Raw genomic sequence first — 15296 nt, forward strand, 5'->3', positions numbered from 1 at the left:
GCTGCCATCCAGTGAACATCATCACACCAATCGTCACCCCCATCTTTATCACCTTCTCCAAGGTTTCACCAAGACTAACATCTAACATCACCATCACCAAAGTCATTACCACCACCACCACAATCATCCCAGTTATCATTACTTCTATTAGTCAAATCTTCACCACAATCATTTCCACCATCATTATCACTTTCATAAACATGATCATCAATTTCTATATCATCTCTCTCATCATTTTGATCATTAACACTAAAGGATTACATGCACAGTCTTCTTCACATATATCATCACCACTACTATCACTAAAAATCTCACAACCATCGATACCAATACCAATCTCAACCCCATTACCACCAACCAGCACCACTAGCCTCATCATCTTTATTCAGTTGACTTTCTCTGTAATGGCTTCTATGAAATTCAGCTCTGTTCTGAAAATCTAGACTAAACATAATCTATGAATTCAACACACAATGGGCTATTCAGGTTGAATTAGTTGGCTTTTGCTGCATAAAATTGGCGACTTAAAACAACAGACATTTAATTATTTAACGCACAATTCTTGGGATCATCTGGGCAGTTCTTCTGGTCTGGGATGGCTTAACTGATCTCCACTAGATGTCCTCATGTGTCTGTAGTCAGCTGATAGGTCTGGTAGCAACTGGATGAGCAAAAATGGACTCGCTCATGCCCGACAGGGCACTTCAGTTCTCCTTCCTGTGGCCTCTCATCCTCCAGCAGGCTGGCTCAGTGGCCTCAGGGTTATAAGTTTGGCAAAAGGGCAAGCCACAATGCATAAGGGTGCTTTCCAGGCCTCTACTTACATCATGATTGCTAATGTCCCATTGTCTAGACTATGCCATAAGGTCAGCATAGGTTCAAGGGGCAAGAAAACAGACTACCTCCTAATAAGAGAATCTATAATGTCACTTTGCAAAGGCATGAGTTTGGGGAAGGGAAGAATTTATGGCCATTTTATAATTTACCACACAGGTGGGCATGGAAAAAATAGAAGACCTATTCTTGGCATCCATTAAGATGGATTTATATTATATTAAAGCTAAGAAGGCTTTGATATAATGTGTCTATTTCAACTTCCATGAACTCATTTTGCTACTTTCTCTTTTGTCTACTTCCATCTTCTCTGACTTGCCCTGACTCTCTCTACAAGGATGCCTTTCCATTCTCTTCCAGGGACTTTCTCCATTTCTACTCCACACAGCTTATGAGACGTCCCAGATGCTCTCATACCTCAGTCACATTCCTTCTCAGCTTCCATCACAGTCAACTGACTCCCTGAATGCTTGCACGGTTCTGCCATCTGAGGTTGACCAGCTACTCTGCAGAGCCTCAGGCTCCAAGTTTCAGACTTGGAGGAAGTATCGATGCAGAGAGTGTGGGATCTGCCTTCCTAAGCAGCTACTGAGGGACCTGGGTGATATGATCAGAAAATTTAGGTTAGTCAGCTCCTTATAAGATGAATTTTGAAAGAGAGGGGATAGAAGAGAACATCAGATAAAATTCTCTCTTTCCTACTTTTCTAATGGACTGTTTTAAAGTATACCTTTTCTCTGCAGCTTGTCCAGGGATGTCCCACCTGGCTGGTGGGTTGACAGCTTGTCAAAAAGCAAAGGCCAGCTTGATAACTAACCATCTTGCATGGTTCCCTATTCTTTGCTGCTTCATTTCCACTTTGACTCACACTTGCTGCCCTGGATTTGCACCTCCTAAATAAATCATTAGCACTTAAGCCTTGCCTCAGGCCCTATTTTCTAGGGAACCAAAACAAAGACATCATCTTAAAGGAGTTCACAGCCAGGGATCTTAGGAGGAAGCCAAGGACATCAGGGGGCTAAGTGCTTATACTTTTTAGCAGAAGAAGCCTCTAACATGACAGAGATCTTTTTGTGGTGTTACTGAAAGTGAGGGTGGTGGGACATCTCTCCCCCCCCCCCCAAAGAAACTAGTATCCCATTTCTAGGTTAGAGCTTGGGAATGAGGGTCCAGGAACTCAAGTCCTTGTCATTCCAACTCCCTGGAAAAAGGCATTTTTCTTTTTTCCCTTTGCCCTGCCACAAGTGCTCAGATGCAGGTCTAAAGATTCTTAGTTATGCTAAGTATCAGAATTATTTTCTTACATTTGTGTTTTGCTTTATTTCTGAGTCAATGAGCATGAAACATCCCAATTCCTGAGATCACTTGGCAGCTCCTTGGTGAAAAGGACTGCGACTTCCTCATCAGACTAGGGTTCATCGAGGGCAGGAAACATGTGGCTCCCCATAAATGGATAATTCCATTTGGTCATGAAAACAGAGTCCAGCCATGAGGCTGAGGCAGACGCTGTCTGTCTGCCCCTTCCCTCGCTCCTTCCCAGGGCCCAGCCCTCACCAGAGAGCTCCCCACTCTCCTCTCCTCGGCCTCCCCTGTTAGAAACTGGGTCATGTACATGGAATTGTAGCCCCTTTTGTCCTTCTTTGTGTGTTCATTAAACTGGATGGCTGAATTTTCAATATGGTTAGGAGACAAAACAAAATGCTAACAAGTAGCCCCACAAAGGTATTTATTTATATAATGGGAAGATATTTTCATGTGGAGAAATTTAAACCTCCCTGCCAAAAAAGTATTTTGCATTTGGGTTTCCCAAAAGTCCAAGCAAACCAGAGATCGGCCATATAACCCTTTAGTCCTCGTGTTTCAGGACTGAGACGGAGTAACACACCCCTCTCCAAGCCTGGGGAGGGGCAGGGGGTCGCTTAGTCCTGGCCTCCAACTCAAGACAGCATCAATTCCAAAACCTGTCTCTTGAGTAGCTCTCCTGCCTTTAAACACACCTGAGTCTAAATTAGAAGCAGAAAAAAATGTTTTTGGTGGCCTGTTTCTAATAGTGGCCCAACCACTTTTTTTAGAAGGTCTCCTTGCAGCACATTCAGATCCTTCTGGGTATAATTTAAACCTATTTCTACCTGCAATTCATAGTAAAACTTGAAGCCCTGATGCCATGCTACAGACGTCGGTTCTAGCATTGCAGGGACACAGAGTCTAGCTGACTCTTTGGAGCTGTGGTTCACACTGAGTTCTACCTAACACTGGACAGCTGAGACCGGGCCCTGCACTTCGCCAGACCTGCCACACACTCACCAGTATTCTCAAGGGCAATCACTGGGGTGTAGTATAGGGGCTGAGACCCATCCTAACTTGGCAAGGCACAGACTGCTGGACCACCCCTAAGGTCATACAGCACCTCTAGAGGAGCAATTCTTGTGTTCTCAGATCTATTATGAGGTGCAGTCCATCTACCAAGGATACTTTTTTTTTAATGCAGTGAGAGGAGGGGAGGCGGAGACAGACGCCTGCAAGTGCCTCTACCAGGATCCACCTGGCAGGCCCACGAGGGGGTGATGTTCTGCCCATCTGGAGATTTGCTCCGTTGCTTAGCAACTGAGTTCTTCTTAGTGCCTGAGGCGAAGGCCATGGTGCCATCATTGGTTCCTGGGGCCAACTTGCTCCAATTGAGCCGTGGCTGCAGAAGAAGAAGAGAGAAAGAGAGAGGTGAGAGAGAGAGAGAGACAGAGAGAGACAGAGACAGAGAGAGAAGGGGGAGGGGTAGAGAAGCAGATGGGTGCTTCTCCTGTGTGCCCTGACCAGGAATCAAACCCAGGACATCCACATACCAGGCAATGCTTTACCACTGAGCCAACTGGCCAGGGCCCCAAGGATATTATATAATAAAACACAGTGTTCAGGATATAGTGAGGTTCTGCAATGCCTCTTCTCTTTTGAAAGACCCTTGGATCTGATTGGTTTAGGATTGAGGGCAGACACTGCCACTCCTCCACCAGAGCCCTCTGTTCCCTTTCCAGACTAATGATTACCTTCAGCATGTAACAAAGAAGACATCTGAAGACTGTCTTTGCAAGCAAGACAGGAGGGGAAACGGAAAGGGAAGAACCACTCAGTGAGCCTTTAGTATGTGTATTATCCTAGAGAGGACTTGGAGGGCCCAGTGAGGCAGGCCTGGCATCCCCATTTAGTCTCAGAGGTGGTCTCAGACAAAGCTCAGATCTCTTCTTTGTTTCTAGAAAGTAGGAGAGGAGGACAGAAGAAAGTCTCTGATATCAAGCAGTCCTGTTCAGCAGCAGCAGTGGGGATTTCTCTGGGTATCACCCCAACTCTCATCCTGCCAGGTAGGCTGCTTATGGCTTTAAATAGCATGATATCCTGTCTTCGGGCAGATTGAACAGTGAGAGAAATTGAATTTTCTTATTCAAAGAAGGTTCATCAGGTCTCTTCTCCATGTTTCTGAGATGCTCTCAGTCTTCCCTCCTCTGTGTCTCAGCATCACTCTCAGCTCTGCAGGAAGCCTTGGCATCCCATCTAAGTATGAATATGCCCAGAAGATGACAAAGGACCTGTCTTCTTCTTTCTCTGTCTTAGAAGTAAAGAATTATACCCTAGAATCTCCAAACAGACTTTCCTCAAATCTCATCCCTACATTAGTCACAGGCAAGAGACTGAGGTTATCCTGATCAGCTAAGTTAGAGCCACCAGCTGGGACTCCAGTTCCATGAGCACTGCAAACTTTCTCCAAAAGGCTGCTCCAACATTGACTGAAGCATCGTCTCCCACTCTGCCTTGCACCAGGCAGCACTATGGGAAGACAAAGGAAAGGCCCACCATCCAGCCTCAGGGGCTCATGGACCAAGAAGGGTTTAAGACAAAAACAGCATAGATGAGTAACAGCTAGCCAGGACCTTGACTTGTTCTTTCCGGCTGGCTTCAGGGGGTGAGTTCTCTGGAGTTAGACAATGAAGGCCCCAGGGAAAAAGTGGGGCTTCCGATGGGCACAGAGGCAGGACTGGGCTGGCCACTCAGGGGACAGTGTAGAGCTGGGCGGCATGAGTAAGAAGAGGGGGCCGTGAGAACAGGAGGAGACAGGGAGGCAGGTCTGGAAGAAGGTGAGGTTGAGTTTGCACTTGAGCTCAGAGTCAAAGGTTCAAGAGCACTCATCCTACCCCTGTGCCGAGGCAGGTGTCTTCCTCCCCCAAACCACATGCACCCCCTAAAAGGCTTTCTCTGAGTAAGAGCCTCTGAGGAGATGGGGGAAAGCCGAAGGCCAGTTCCACAGACGTGAGCAGCTGGAGTCTGGAGATGGCCCAGACCACCTCCCCCCCAAGAAGCCCCTGCAGGGCAGAGGCACGAGCACTTCTGTGTACTCCCTCAGGTCCAAACGACAGTGACATGGAGACAGGAAAACTAGGGAGAGTGTTCCCCCCACTGGTCAGTAAGGACAAGACCAGGACTGACTGCCCGCGCAGGGTCCAGGGCCAGGCCAGAGAGGCCTTCAGACCTGAGCTCATCTTCCAGGCCCCTCCCTTGAGGGGCAGGCTGGGAACTTGAAAGTGTAACAGAGGGAGTCAGGCAGTGAAGAAAAAGAAGGTGATGGCAAGTATGTTTAGGGAAGTATGTTGACCCTCCAGGCCATTTGCTGTCCTGGCCCTGGGGAGGGTCTGTGGGGCCTCTCCCTCTCTGGAATCTAATCTACCCCATGCTCCCTGTGATCAGAGGGCCCAGGCAGAACGGCCTCAGTGAGCACGTTGAAAAGGGGCTACTTGGAAGTCTCCCTCCTTCCCCTCATATTAAGATTAGCAAGAATGGCGAGGTTAAGAGGGTAGAAGTTGGTCCTTCAGAAGGCAGAGCTTGGAAAGCTCTACGTGATCTGAAGAAGGGATCCCTGCAGGATAGGAGGGAGCCACGATCCCAAGGATTTCCCAGTCCAGCTGGCTCCCAACATGAGGGTAACACTCAGGCCTCGCTCAACCCAAGTGGACGGGCTCCCTTCACTGCCGTGATGAGCCTCACACACGAAGGCTGGAGGCCACGGCTTTCTGGCCTCTCGATTTCTCTTGCCAGGTATTGAGGCTTGTAAGAAACCTTAGGATTTGAATGAGTTCACTTTTTTCTCATTTCCAGGAGAAATCACACCTTTTATACAGGTTTCCTCGAACCTTCCTAATCACAGTGACCTCTGCCATCACCTTCTTTTTCTTCATTGCCTGGCTCCCTTCTGTTGCACTTTATTTAAACCTCTGGGACAGCGCGATGTGCTGGGCCAAAGGCCACAGAGGAAGACAGCGTGGTTCCCATCTTTGTGAGCCCCCATCTGAACGTTTTTGTCCTAAAAAGCCCCACAGCTTCTGGGAGAGATGGGCTAGGCCCTCCTCAAAGGAGCGAGGCCTGCAGCAGACAAATATACAAAGTCGAGCAGAAATCATAAACACATTTTATTTCTAAATAATTTTAAAACCACTGGCATTGTAGCAAATTGGAATATATTTCCAGAATCGACTCAAAGAGATTTTTTTTTACAGCAACATATGAAAAATGTCATTTAAATATCCACCAGCAGCTGCACCACATGTTGGGCTCTTAGGAAAACACTTTCATTCCTTTCATCAAAGTCCCTTGATTAATGTTCCACTTTTCTTTGACACTTTTTCCATAGTTTGGAAAAAAAAATCAAAGGCTGTACTATTATCTAGAAGAAAATTAAACCGATAAGATTTAATGTCTGCTATATTCCACGGTTGTGGCAAAAAAATATCGTTTCGGCCTTGGGCCAAATGCAAATGAACATTAAGCAGAAGGGTACATCCCTGCTTGAGGCTTTGGGGAAAGGTGAGGCTGGGGCAGATGGGGGAGCAGACAGAGCTGGTGGGGCAGCAGGGGACGGGGCTGGTGTGAAGGGGGAGGGAAGAGCAGGGGAGGGGCAGAGGTGCTTTATCTGACTGCAGAGTCGCAGAGCAGGATGGAGGCGGCAGGGACTGCCAGCTGTGCCCACCTACAGCAGGGCCTCCTGCCCTGATGCTGGGGTTTTGTGAATGGGACCTTGAGGGAGAGAAGGAGTGAGCAGGAAGGAGGGAAGGGAAAGCAGCAAGTGGAGAGACTACTCCAGTAGGAAAGCGAGGCAGATGGAGTAAGGGGAAATGGCAGCGTGTCTGGCACGGCAGCTGATGCCATAATTTAAAGGTCACCTCAGTGGAAAAGGAAGAGAAAAAAGGGGGAGGGGAGGTGTTGAAACGACTGCCTCCACAGTATGGCACTTAACCCCTCCCGTCCCAGTGCAGCCCTGCTTGGCGTTTTTCTCTTGACTTGACATCCTCTAAGTTCTGGGGGTCCCCCTCTTCTTCCTTCCCACACCCCATTGTGGGCTCTGGAGGCTGCAAACCTCACTCTGTATCCTGCCTCCTTTTGTCACCTCATCAGGGTAGAAGCCACGTAACCTCCCCAAAGCTTCGTTGCTTCATTCATAAAATGGGGATGATCACACCTAATCTCCTGTTTATTGTAAAAGTTAAATTGTATAATGGCACACACGCTGGAAAAACTCATTGGAAACTTGCAAATATTTCTGGGGTTCTCTAAAGGAAGTGGCTTGAATTTGCCTTTGAGAAAAAAACGTGTCCCTTTGTTCTGGGAAAACCACCATTTGGGCAAATAAAAACTAGTAGTCATCCTTTGTCCTAGGGCACCCTCTGTCCTTGGAGACAACTGGTCATCCTTAGACTGAACCAATGTGAGGATGACATCGGCTCACTTCCTGCTTTTCCCCTTGTTTTTCCTCAGTTTGGTTTATAAATGGGCATATCTTTTAGCAGAATCAATCTCTCCCTCTCGCTCTCAGTGGGCTGAGCTGCTTCTTGTGGAGGAATGTAACTTTTCTCTTCATGAATGTGCGCTGCCTTGTGCCTATAAATTATGGCAAGTTCTCGGGAGCTATGGAGGTTTTTGTTGGAACAGTCTTTTGCTGGAGGACTGAAGAGGAAACCCCAAGGGCTGCAGAAAAACTTGCAGGCATGGGTCTCAGCCCAGGCTGAGGGAAGCTGTGTAAAGTAACTGGACAGGCCCTCAGACTTCCTAAAGTGGTGCCGTTAAAGGGTGAAAAGCCCGAACGGAATCAACGTGGAGTTATTCCATGCAAGGGCCATGAGACTAGCCCACGCAGCCTGTCATCTATGGTGAGACAGAACACAGGGCGTGAGGGGGTTCTCAAGGCCATTTCTGTGCTCCGAAGCCTGAGGGTACTGGGATAGCTGCTTGTTCTGGGCTAGAGAGTCCCCTGGTCGCCTTGGAATCGGCCCAATGGCTGACTAGAGCCCTACTGGCCCCTCACTTCCTTTTCATTATCCCAAACTATTCAATGTTTCTAATTTAAAGCAATAGCTTAGACTTTACTGTATGGAGAGCTGCCTCCTGTTCCTCCTACCAAGCCATGGCTTTAAAAGGCTTTCAGTTGTAAAGATGGTGATGTGGCTGGTAATGGGGAAGATTTAGGGTCCTCCTTCAGTGTCCCCATCACTGGAGCTGCAGGTAGGCAGCCATGTTCTGAGCCAAGACACTAACAGAGTTACACTCCCTCCCTCGTTCTCTTGGGTGTGAGGAAGGCCTCCTCTCCTTTGGACAGACAATGACTGGGACACCTCACTCCAGGACAAGTTTCCCCTAAGCTGAGAGGCCATGTTAGATGATGGAAGGGGCCCCAGCCTGACGGCCAGAGAGAAGGACATTGCCTTTTTTCCTGCCTTTCCTCTGTTCTTCTCCAGTCTAGGGTCGCTTCTCCTTCCCTGCACTACAGGCTGGGCCACCTCTGTTAGAAGGCGAGGTCCTTCCAGTGCTGAAGCTGAAGCTCTCGGGTCCGCCCTGAGCTCTCTGCTGCCTGGCTCTACGTGTGCCGGGACTTGGCAGGGTGGGGTGAGGGTTCTCAGGAAGAGGTTCTCAAAGTGGGTCACTGCAGGGGAAAGGAGTCACTGAGTTCCTGAGACTGCCTTGGCATAGACCCTTGATCTTAGGTCTGGTGGGTAGCAAGGAAATCTAATTCAAGGGCCTTCGGCAGCCACAGGGCCAGCACAAGGGACGAGGGCTGCACGAGAACCCTGGGGGGAGCAGCACACCTTCACAGTGACCACCAGGGGGTTCAGGGGGACCTGCAAGAGCTGCTTCTGGAGGAGAGCCTTCAGTGACCCCTGGCCTGGCCTGTGGCCCTAGAGAGATGACAGAACTTGAAGTGAACTAGCAGATAGTGAGCTCCCTGTCTCCACGGGTACATGATGGAGGCAGAAGGTGTTCTTCCAACAGGGAAATTTCCTTCTCATGTGGAAGTTTGACACAGGTCCCCCCTGCTTTACGATTCTACGGCATGACCCAGAGCCCCCAGGCAAATCAATACTGTGTTCCCATGAGCTGACCCCACACACCGTGCTTTGCTGTCCAGGGGCTGGCAGCTAAGACCAACCAAGACTGTGAGAGACAAACACAAGTTTCATTCACAATCTCAATCTAGCCAAATGTAGGTGTTGGCAATTCCTTGTAGATAATTAAAGAGACAGCTCACATTTGCCTAATAAAATAACTAATGAATTGAAGGAATAAACCAATAGTTTCAGGACAAAAGAGACCTGGGAGTTATGACTTGTCACAGATATCATACATAGATGAGGGGCCTGAGGGCAGAGGTGGCCCCTCCCCATTGGGACAGAGGCTTCCCCAGGGCAGAGTCTGTGTCTGACCAACCCCACCCACTGGCTTGGGAAACTCGGAGGGTCTTTGAGAGGGCTGATGTGCCCGTCTCTCAGGAACCCAGCTGCTAGCTGAGGCTACAGGAAAGGGTTCTAGGCCGGGGACACTGCAGCCTTGCAGTGGCTAAAGGGAAGGGCAGCCCGTGGCATGTCTCACTCCCTACAGCATCAGGTCCCCTCGCAGTAGCCCTGACCCCAGAGCCAACACCACAGTATCCCATCCTGGGTGCCCAGCCCCTAGTGCTGCTGCCAGCACTTCTCTGGGGGGCATTTTTAAGAGCCAGCTGTTCTGGGAACAGAGGCCTTCTCTCCCTAAGGAGAGCTCACACCGCCCACCTCCAGCCTCTGCCTCCTTCCCAAAGCAAGTAAGTCCTCCTGACTCCCTGGGGTCCCCAAAGCAACTCATGCCACTCTCTGCTCAATTTCTTCCAGCTGCTCGGCCCATGCTCCCACCTGAGCTAAGCCGTATATGAGGCCCATGCTGGGTACTGGGGATGCAGAAGCAAGCTGCCTTCCATAAGCATTCTAGTCAGGATGCTGGTGGCCTCCTGTTAGGGCCCTGCTTTCTGGAAACCTGTCCCAAGTCACAGACTCTGGCAGAGACCAAAGGCCATGGTTGAAGGCCGGCAGTTGGGGCAAGAAGGGACAGTCATAATCAGCTTATCTATTGACAGGAGGCTCAGACTGTTTGGGGGTATTGTCCAGGGAGGCAAGAAGAGAGGGGAGAGGATACATCAGCTGCAAACCTGAGCTCTAAGCAGAGTCTCTCAGAATCCGGCTGTGTTCAAAGAGGAGTCATACTGGTCAAATTCACACTGAAGTAAGGGGGGCTCATATCTGGGTTTTAGCTCAGACTCTAGGACTCGCTCTCTGGCCTCAATTGTCTCCTCTGAAAAGTATAAGGCTCACCCTTGCCCTACTCCCTTACATGGATATGGTAAGGATCACATAAGCTCTAAGGGTCGCTATGAAAGTAAAAGATTTTACTCCTCGGCTCATACTTGCATACTTGCAGGACACGGAGCTCACTACCTATCAAGTAGATGCAGAGTCTCTTGAGTTGGTGTCTTCTCTGAGAAGTTCACCTGAAGTGCACTGGGAAACCAGAGGAGAAGGAGGCTAATGCAGCTCAAGACTTCATATGGAGATGGTGGCTCCATTAAAATCAATGCTGGCACTGTGCTGAGGACAGACCCCAGAAAGCCAGAAGATGGTCTCTGCTTACAGAACCTTCCTCGAGCACCTCCCTGACCCCTGCCCACACACTTCCCTGGCCTTGACCTGCTGGAGGGATTAGCACACTGCCCAGTGGGCATGTGTGCTAAGGTCTAGGGCCCTATCACCCCCTCTGAAGGGCACACATCTGAGAAGCTGAATGGGTGTCTTGGTGAGCAGTGGGTGTGCCAGGCAGGCTGAGGGGTGTCCCTCACCCCTGGAGATCAACCCTGAGACTGAGGCAGCTTCGCTGTCCCCTGGAGGAGGAGCCCCTGGGGGTGAGGGCATTTGGGGCAGTCCAGGGGACTAGGATGAGAAGCAGGCGGCAAAGGCAGGCAGCTGGTTCAGAACCGTGGCAGGAAGTCACAACCAAGATTCATCCAGGAAAAATGTAACTAATGCTGCACAGCTGGGGCCAGCTAATCAGAAACACAGGCTCAGAGGTGGCAGCAGGGACAGGCCCCGAGGGCAGGGCCGACAGAGAGGTGATAATTGGCAGCAAGGTCTAGGTCTGTCTCCCCAACCTCTTCGGCTGGCTGCCGTTTGCACAGACCAAGGCTGTCACACTGCAGTCTGGAAGGGACAGTTTCTCGACCTCTGCCCTGCCTGCCTGCCTGGAGGAGGGTCCATTGTTCATCCATCACCTCAACATCAGCTTAAACAGCTGATGCCTTGGCCAGTCTCTGGAGGGCAGTACACAGGATGGTGACCTTTACCCCTAGAGTCCCACTCCCAGGTGACAGCTCTCTCCAAACCCTTGGGGCCTGTCTCCCTCCCCAGCACAGCCTGCCCTCGGAAGAGTTTAGAGGAGCCTTTCAGTCCTCGAGGCTTCCTCTCTGTCTGGCACAGGCCCTGTCCCCTGGGAAAGGTGAGAAGGAGAAGGGATTCCAAGACAAGGCTATGGAGAGAAGGGTGAGGAGCTGGTTCGGGCCAGAACTCCTGAAAGGTCGCTTGCATTGAGCTCATCAAGCGCTCGTTAAGCTCCTACTGTTTCCTGTGTGCCAGGCACTAGGTTACAAACTGAATATTAGCCTCTCTGTACTCAGGAGGGTCCCTGTCTAGTTGGAAAAAGAAATAAGGAAAAAGAGGATTTCACTTTTAGAGAGAGAAGAGAGAGAAGGGGGGAGGAGCAGGAAGCATCAACTCCCATATGTGCCTTGACCAGGCAAGCCCAGGGTATTGAACCAGCAACCTCAGTGTTCCAGGTCGATGTTTTATCCACTTCACCTCCACAGGTCAGGCTGGAAGGAGGGGATTTCAATAGCAGAAAGTGCAGTGTCTCAGGGAGCTGAGGGCTAGGAGAGAGGTGCCGCCCAGGAATGAGAAGCAGGGGCTGCCAGCCGGGTCCTCCAGGAGCTCCGGGTGCTCACGGCTTCTCATCGTCCACCCCTCTCCTTTCCAAGCCTTCCTTCTGTCCTTAGTTTTGTCTGCTTCTGAGCAAGCCCTCCGGGCTACAGAGGGGAAGGATGGAGAGCCCTCTGCAGGGCAGAAGAGGCTAGGCTCTGCTGACCCCCAGCCCGGAGGCTACCTCCTCCACGGGGACTCGCGGACCTTCAGCTCCTCCCCCTCAGTCCCTTCTCTGCCCAGGCTCTGCGTGGCACCATGCAGTCACTGAAGCCAGAGTATGAGACAGATTCGAAGGTCTGGCTCACTGGCACCCACGCCAGGAACCCCTCTGGGCATTACCGGCTTCTGCTGAAACACTTCCAGTGGTGCAAACACCCGCCATTGAAGGCATCCAGACACTACTTTTTGACAGCTCTGATGGAGCAAAACAGCTTCCTTGCTTTGTGTGGCCAGAATCTACCTCCCTGAATCTCCCAGCCTCTGGTTCTTGTTCTCTGCTCTGTAGCCCCACAGAAAAGCTCTTGAAGAACACAGTTAGTGGGGACCAGGCTGCAAGCCCTGCTGCCTCAGGGCTCTCTTACACCCCCACCTTACCTTCCCCTTATCCCCACCTCTGACCCCGGGGGCCTCGCTGCCATTGACCTAACACTTCACACCTCCCTCCCTTTGGCCCAGACAAACCCTGTGCTGTAGCCCAGGTCAGGGGGCCCTTAAATATCCTCAGAGCGATGCCCCAGGTGACAACAGAGTCCCCTATCTTCAGGATAAGCATCAATCAGGTCCTGCAATTTGTCTCAGATTGCCACTGGCTTGAATTCCCTAGTGGTTCCTCTTGTTGGTTGGACCCTTTTTCTTTCTTCAAACTGTCTAATAGCGGCATCCGCAAGCGGCACATTGATGAAGTGCACCAGGCTGGCCACAGCCTGGGCCTCCCCAGTCTCCTCATAAGCCCTACTTTTCTTCCCCGTCACCCCACACCATGCCTGCAGACCCTGAAGTATAAGGCTTGATGTCCAGCACCCCTCCCAAGTTAAAGCAAACATAAAAGGAGTGAGGCAGGGGTCTAGGGTGGAGGCCCGGGAAATGGAGGTGGAAGGAATGGGAGGGGGGGAGGGGGAGTCCAAGGAAGAGGGGGTTGGGCAGGCATCAGGGAGCTCACATAGAAGAAGCCAAGGTCAGAAGGTGGGGGCGGAGGAGCCACATGGTAATGGCAGGAGCTGGGAGCTGCCGTGCTGGAGGTTTCCTTACTGCCTGAGTGTTTGCCATGGAATTTCCCGGCCTAATAAAGAAGAATTTAAATAGACCACAAGTTGCTTAATGTTGACTGTATAAATAATCCAAGTCCCAGCTCCCTTTGTTCCACAGGCTATTTGTGTCAAGAAAGAAGGGGGGGCAGAAATCTGACAGAAGCCGCCGTCCCAGATTGAGGATTTGGGGACTCTCTGTTCTCCTCTGTCAGGGCCCCAGGGAGCAGAGGCCAAGGCCTGGGAGAGGGAGATTTGGTTTTCCCACCAGGGCTTCCGCTTGTGAGTGTACACGCAGGCACGTAATCCCCACACACGCACGTGCGTATATGTGCCTATGCACGTTGGCACACGTGGCACTCCCCACGCTCACTCATGGGCATGTGTGTGTACACGTGCATGCTTGCCCACACAGGCTGACTCGTGTGCTGACAGAAAAAACACAGAGTGCATATATACTCAGACACCCAGAGAGTCTCAGTGAGGCACAGCCTAAGGTGCCAGGGGCAAGGGCCTGTCATGGGTGAGGTCCCAGCTGCTTCTGTGACTATCCTACTACTCAGTCACACTGGGGCACATGGCTTGGGAATACGGATCCTTCAGAATCCCGTTGGATGTGTGACACAGTGGCTTTGGTCACACTGAGTCACTTCCAAGGAGAGCTCCTGTTGGAAAAACAGTGTAAAAAACCAAGTTCAGAATCCTCCAAACCCCACTTTTGGCCAGTGACCAAGGTCTCCATCCCCTCCTCGCACACGTGTCCAGTCCTGCCATGTACACCTAGCCCAGGCCTCAGAGCAGAGGGGGAGGCACAGCCCATCCCGCAAGGTTGAGCTGGGGCCAACCTGGAAGTTTCTAGCCCCTTCGTGATAGGCATGGCAGTAGAAAGGCAATTGTAATAGAGCACTGGTACCATCCAATCTGCAGTACGCAAGAGGGAAGAGATAGGAGGGGCAAAGGGAGAGGAGGAAAGGAGAGGGACGGGAAGGCAGGGGCAAAAGAGCCCTAGAGGGCTGACCTGTAACTGCTTCTGCCTAGTGTCCATTCTGACTGATCTATTTCTATACATACCAGAGTTAAACGTTTTATACTCACACATACATTACATTACAGAGCAGGGGAGAGTGAGGTCTTGGGGGATGGGAGTTGTCCGGCCTCACACATATTCCCAGGTTAGAAATCCCTTCTCCAGACCCTGGCTGTTTGGCTCAGTGGTAGAGTGTCAGCCCAGCATGTGGATGCCCTGGGTTCGATTCCCAGTCAGGGCACACAGGAAAAGTGACCATCTGCTTCTCTCCCCCCCTCCCCACAGCCATGGCTCAATTGAAGGGAGTTGGCCCCAGGCTCTTGAGGATACCTCCATGGCCTCCACCTCAGGCACTAAGAAGAGCTCAGTTGCTGAGCAATGGAGCAACTCTCCAGATGGGCAAAGCATCGCCCCCTAGTGGGCCTGCCAGGTGGATCCCGGTTGAAGTGCGTGTGAGAGTCTGTCTCTCTGCTTCCCCTTCTCTCACTGAATAAAAAAATAGAAAAAAAAAGGAATTTCTCTTCCAGGCCTGGTCCCTGAGCCCCAGACTTTTCCTAGCCATCTCAATATTGCCCACACCCCCGCCCCCTGCCACCCCTCTGCTCATAGGGGCACAGCTCAGACTGGAACGGTAGTTACCATCTCTGCATCCAATCCCAAACTCTGCAATGCCCAACAGATGTCCCAAGAAGTCAGTGGCAGGAATTGGCTGATGACCAAATCCAGGATATAGGAACTTAATGTGCATTAGATCAGAGCTCCTACCCCAGGAAGCCACAATTTAATTTCATGCTAAGGATAATAGCATGTAGAACAAACAGTGAGTGAGAAGCAACCACCCTAGATAACCCCAAAAATGCCTCCGGTCAGGAATTAAGAATGGGAGAGCAT

The 15296-nt window shown here is 50.8% G+C and overlaps 1 long non-coding RNA gene across 1 annotated transcript; it reads left to right on the forward strand.

Annotated features, from left to right (window-relative positions):
- The first annotated feature begins 3930 nt into the window (after window positions 1-3930).
- On the forward strand, window positions 3931-14854 carry LOC136397886 (uncharacterized). Its single transcript, XR_010749928.1, has 3 exons — window positions 3931-3966; window positions 4080-4184; window positions 14691-14854. It is a non-coding gene; the product is annotated as an uncharacterized lncRNA (long non-coding RNA).
- Window positions 14855-15296: the final 442 nt, after the last annotated feature.

The sequence above is a fragment of the Saccopteryx leptura genome, chromosome 3 (assembly GCF_036850995.1).
Source record: "Saccopteryx leptura isolate mSacLep1 chromosome 3, mSacLep1_pri_phased_curated, whole genome shotgun sequence".
Classification (NCBI taxonomy): domain Eukaryota; kingdom Metazoa; phylum Chordata; class Mammalia; order Chiroptera; family Emballonuridae; genus Saccopteryx; species Saccopteryx leptura.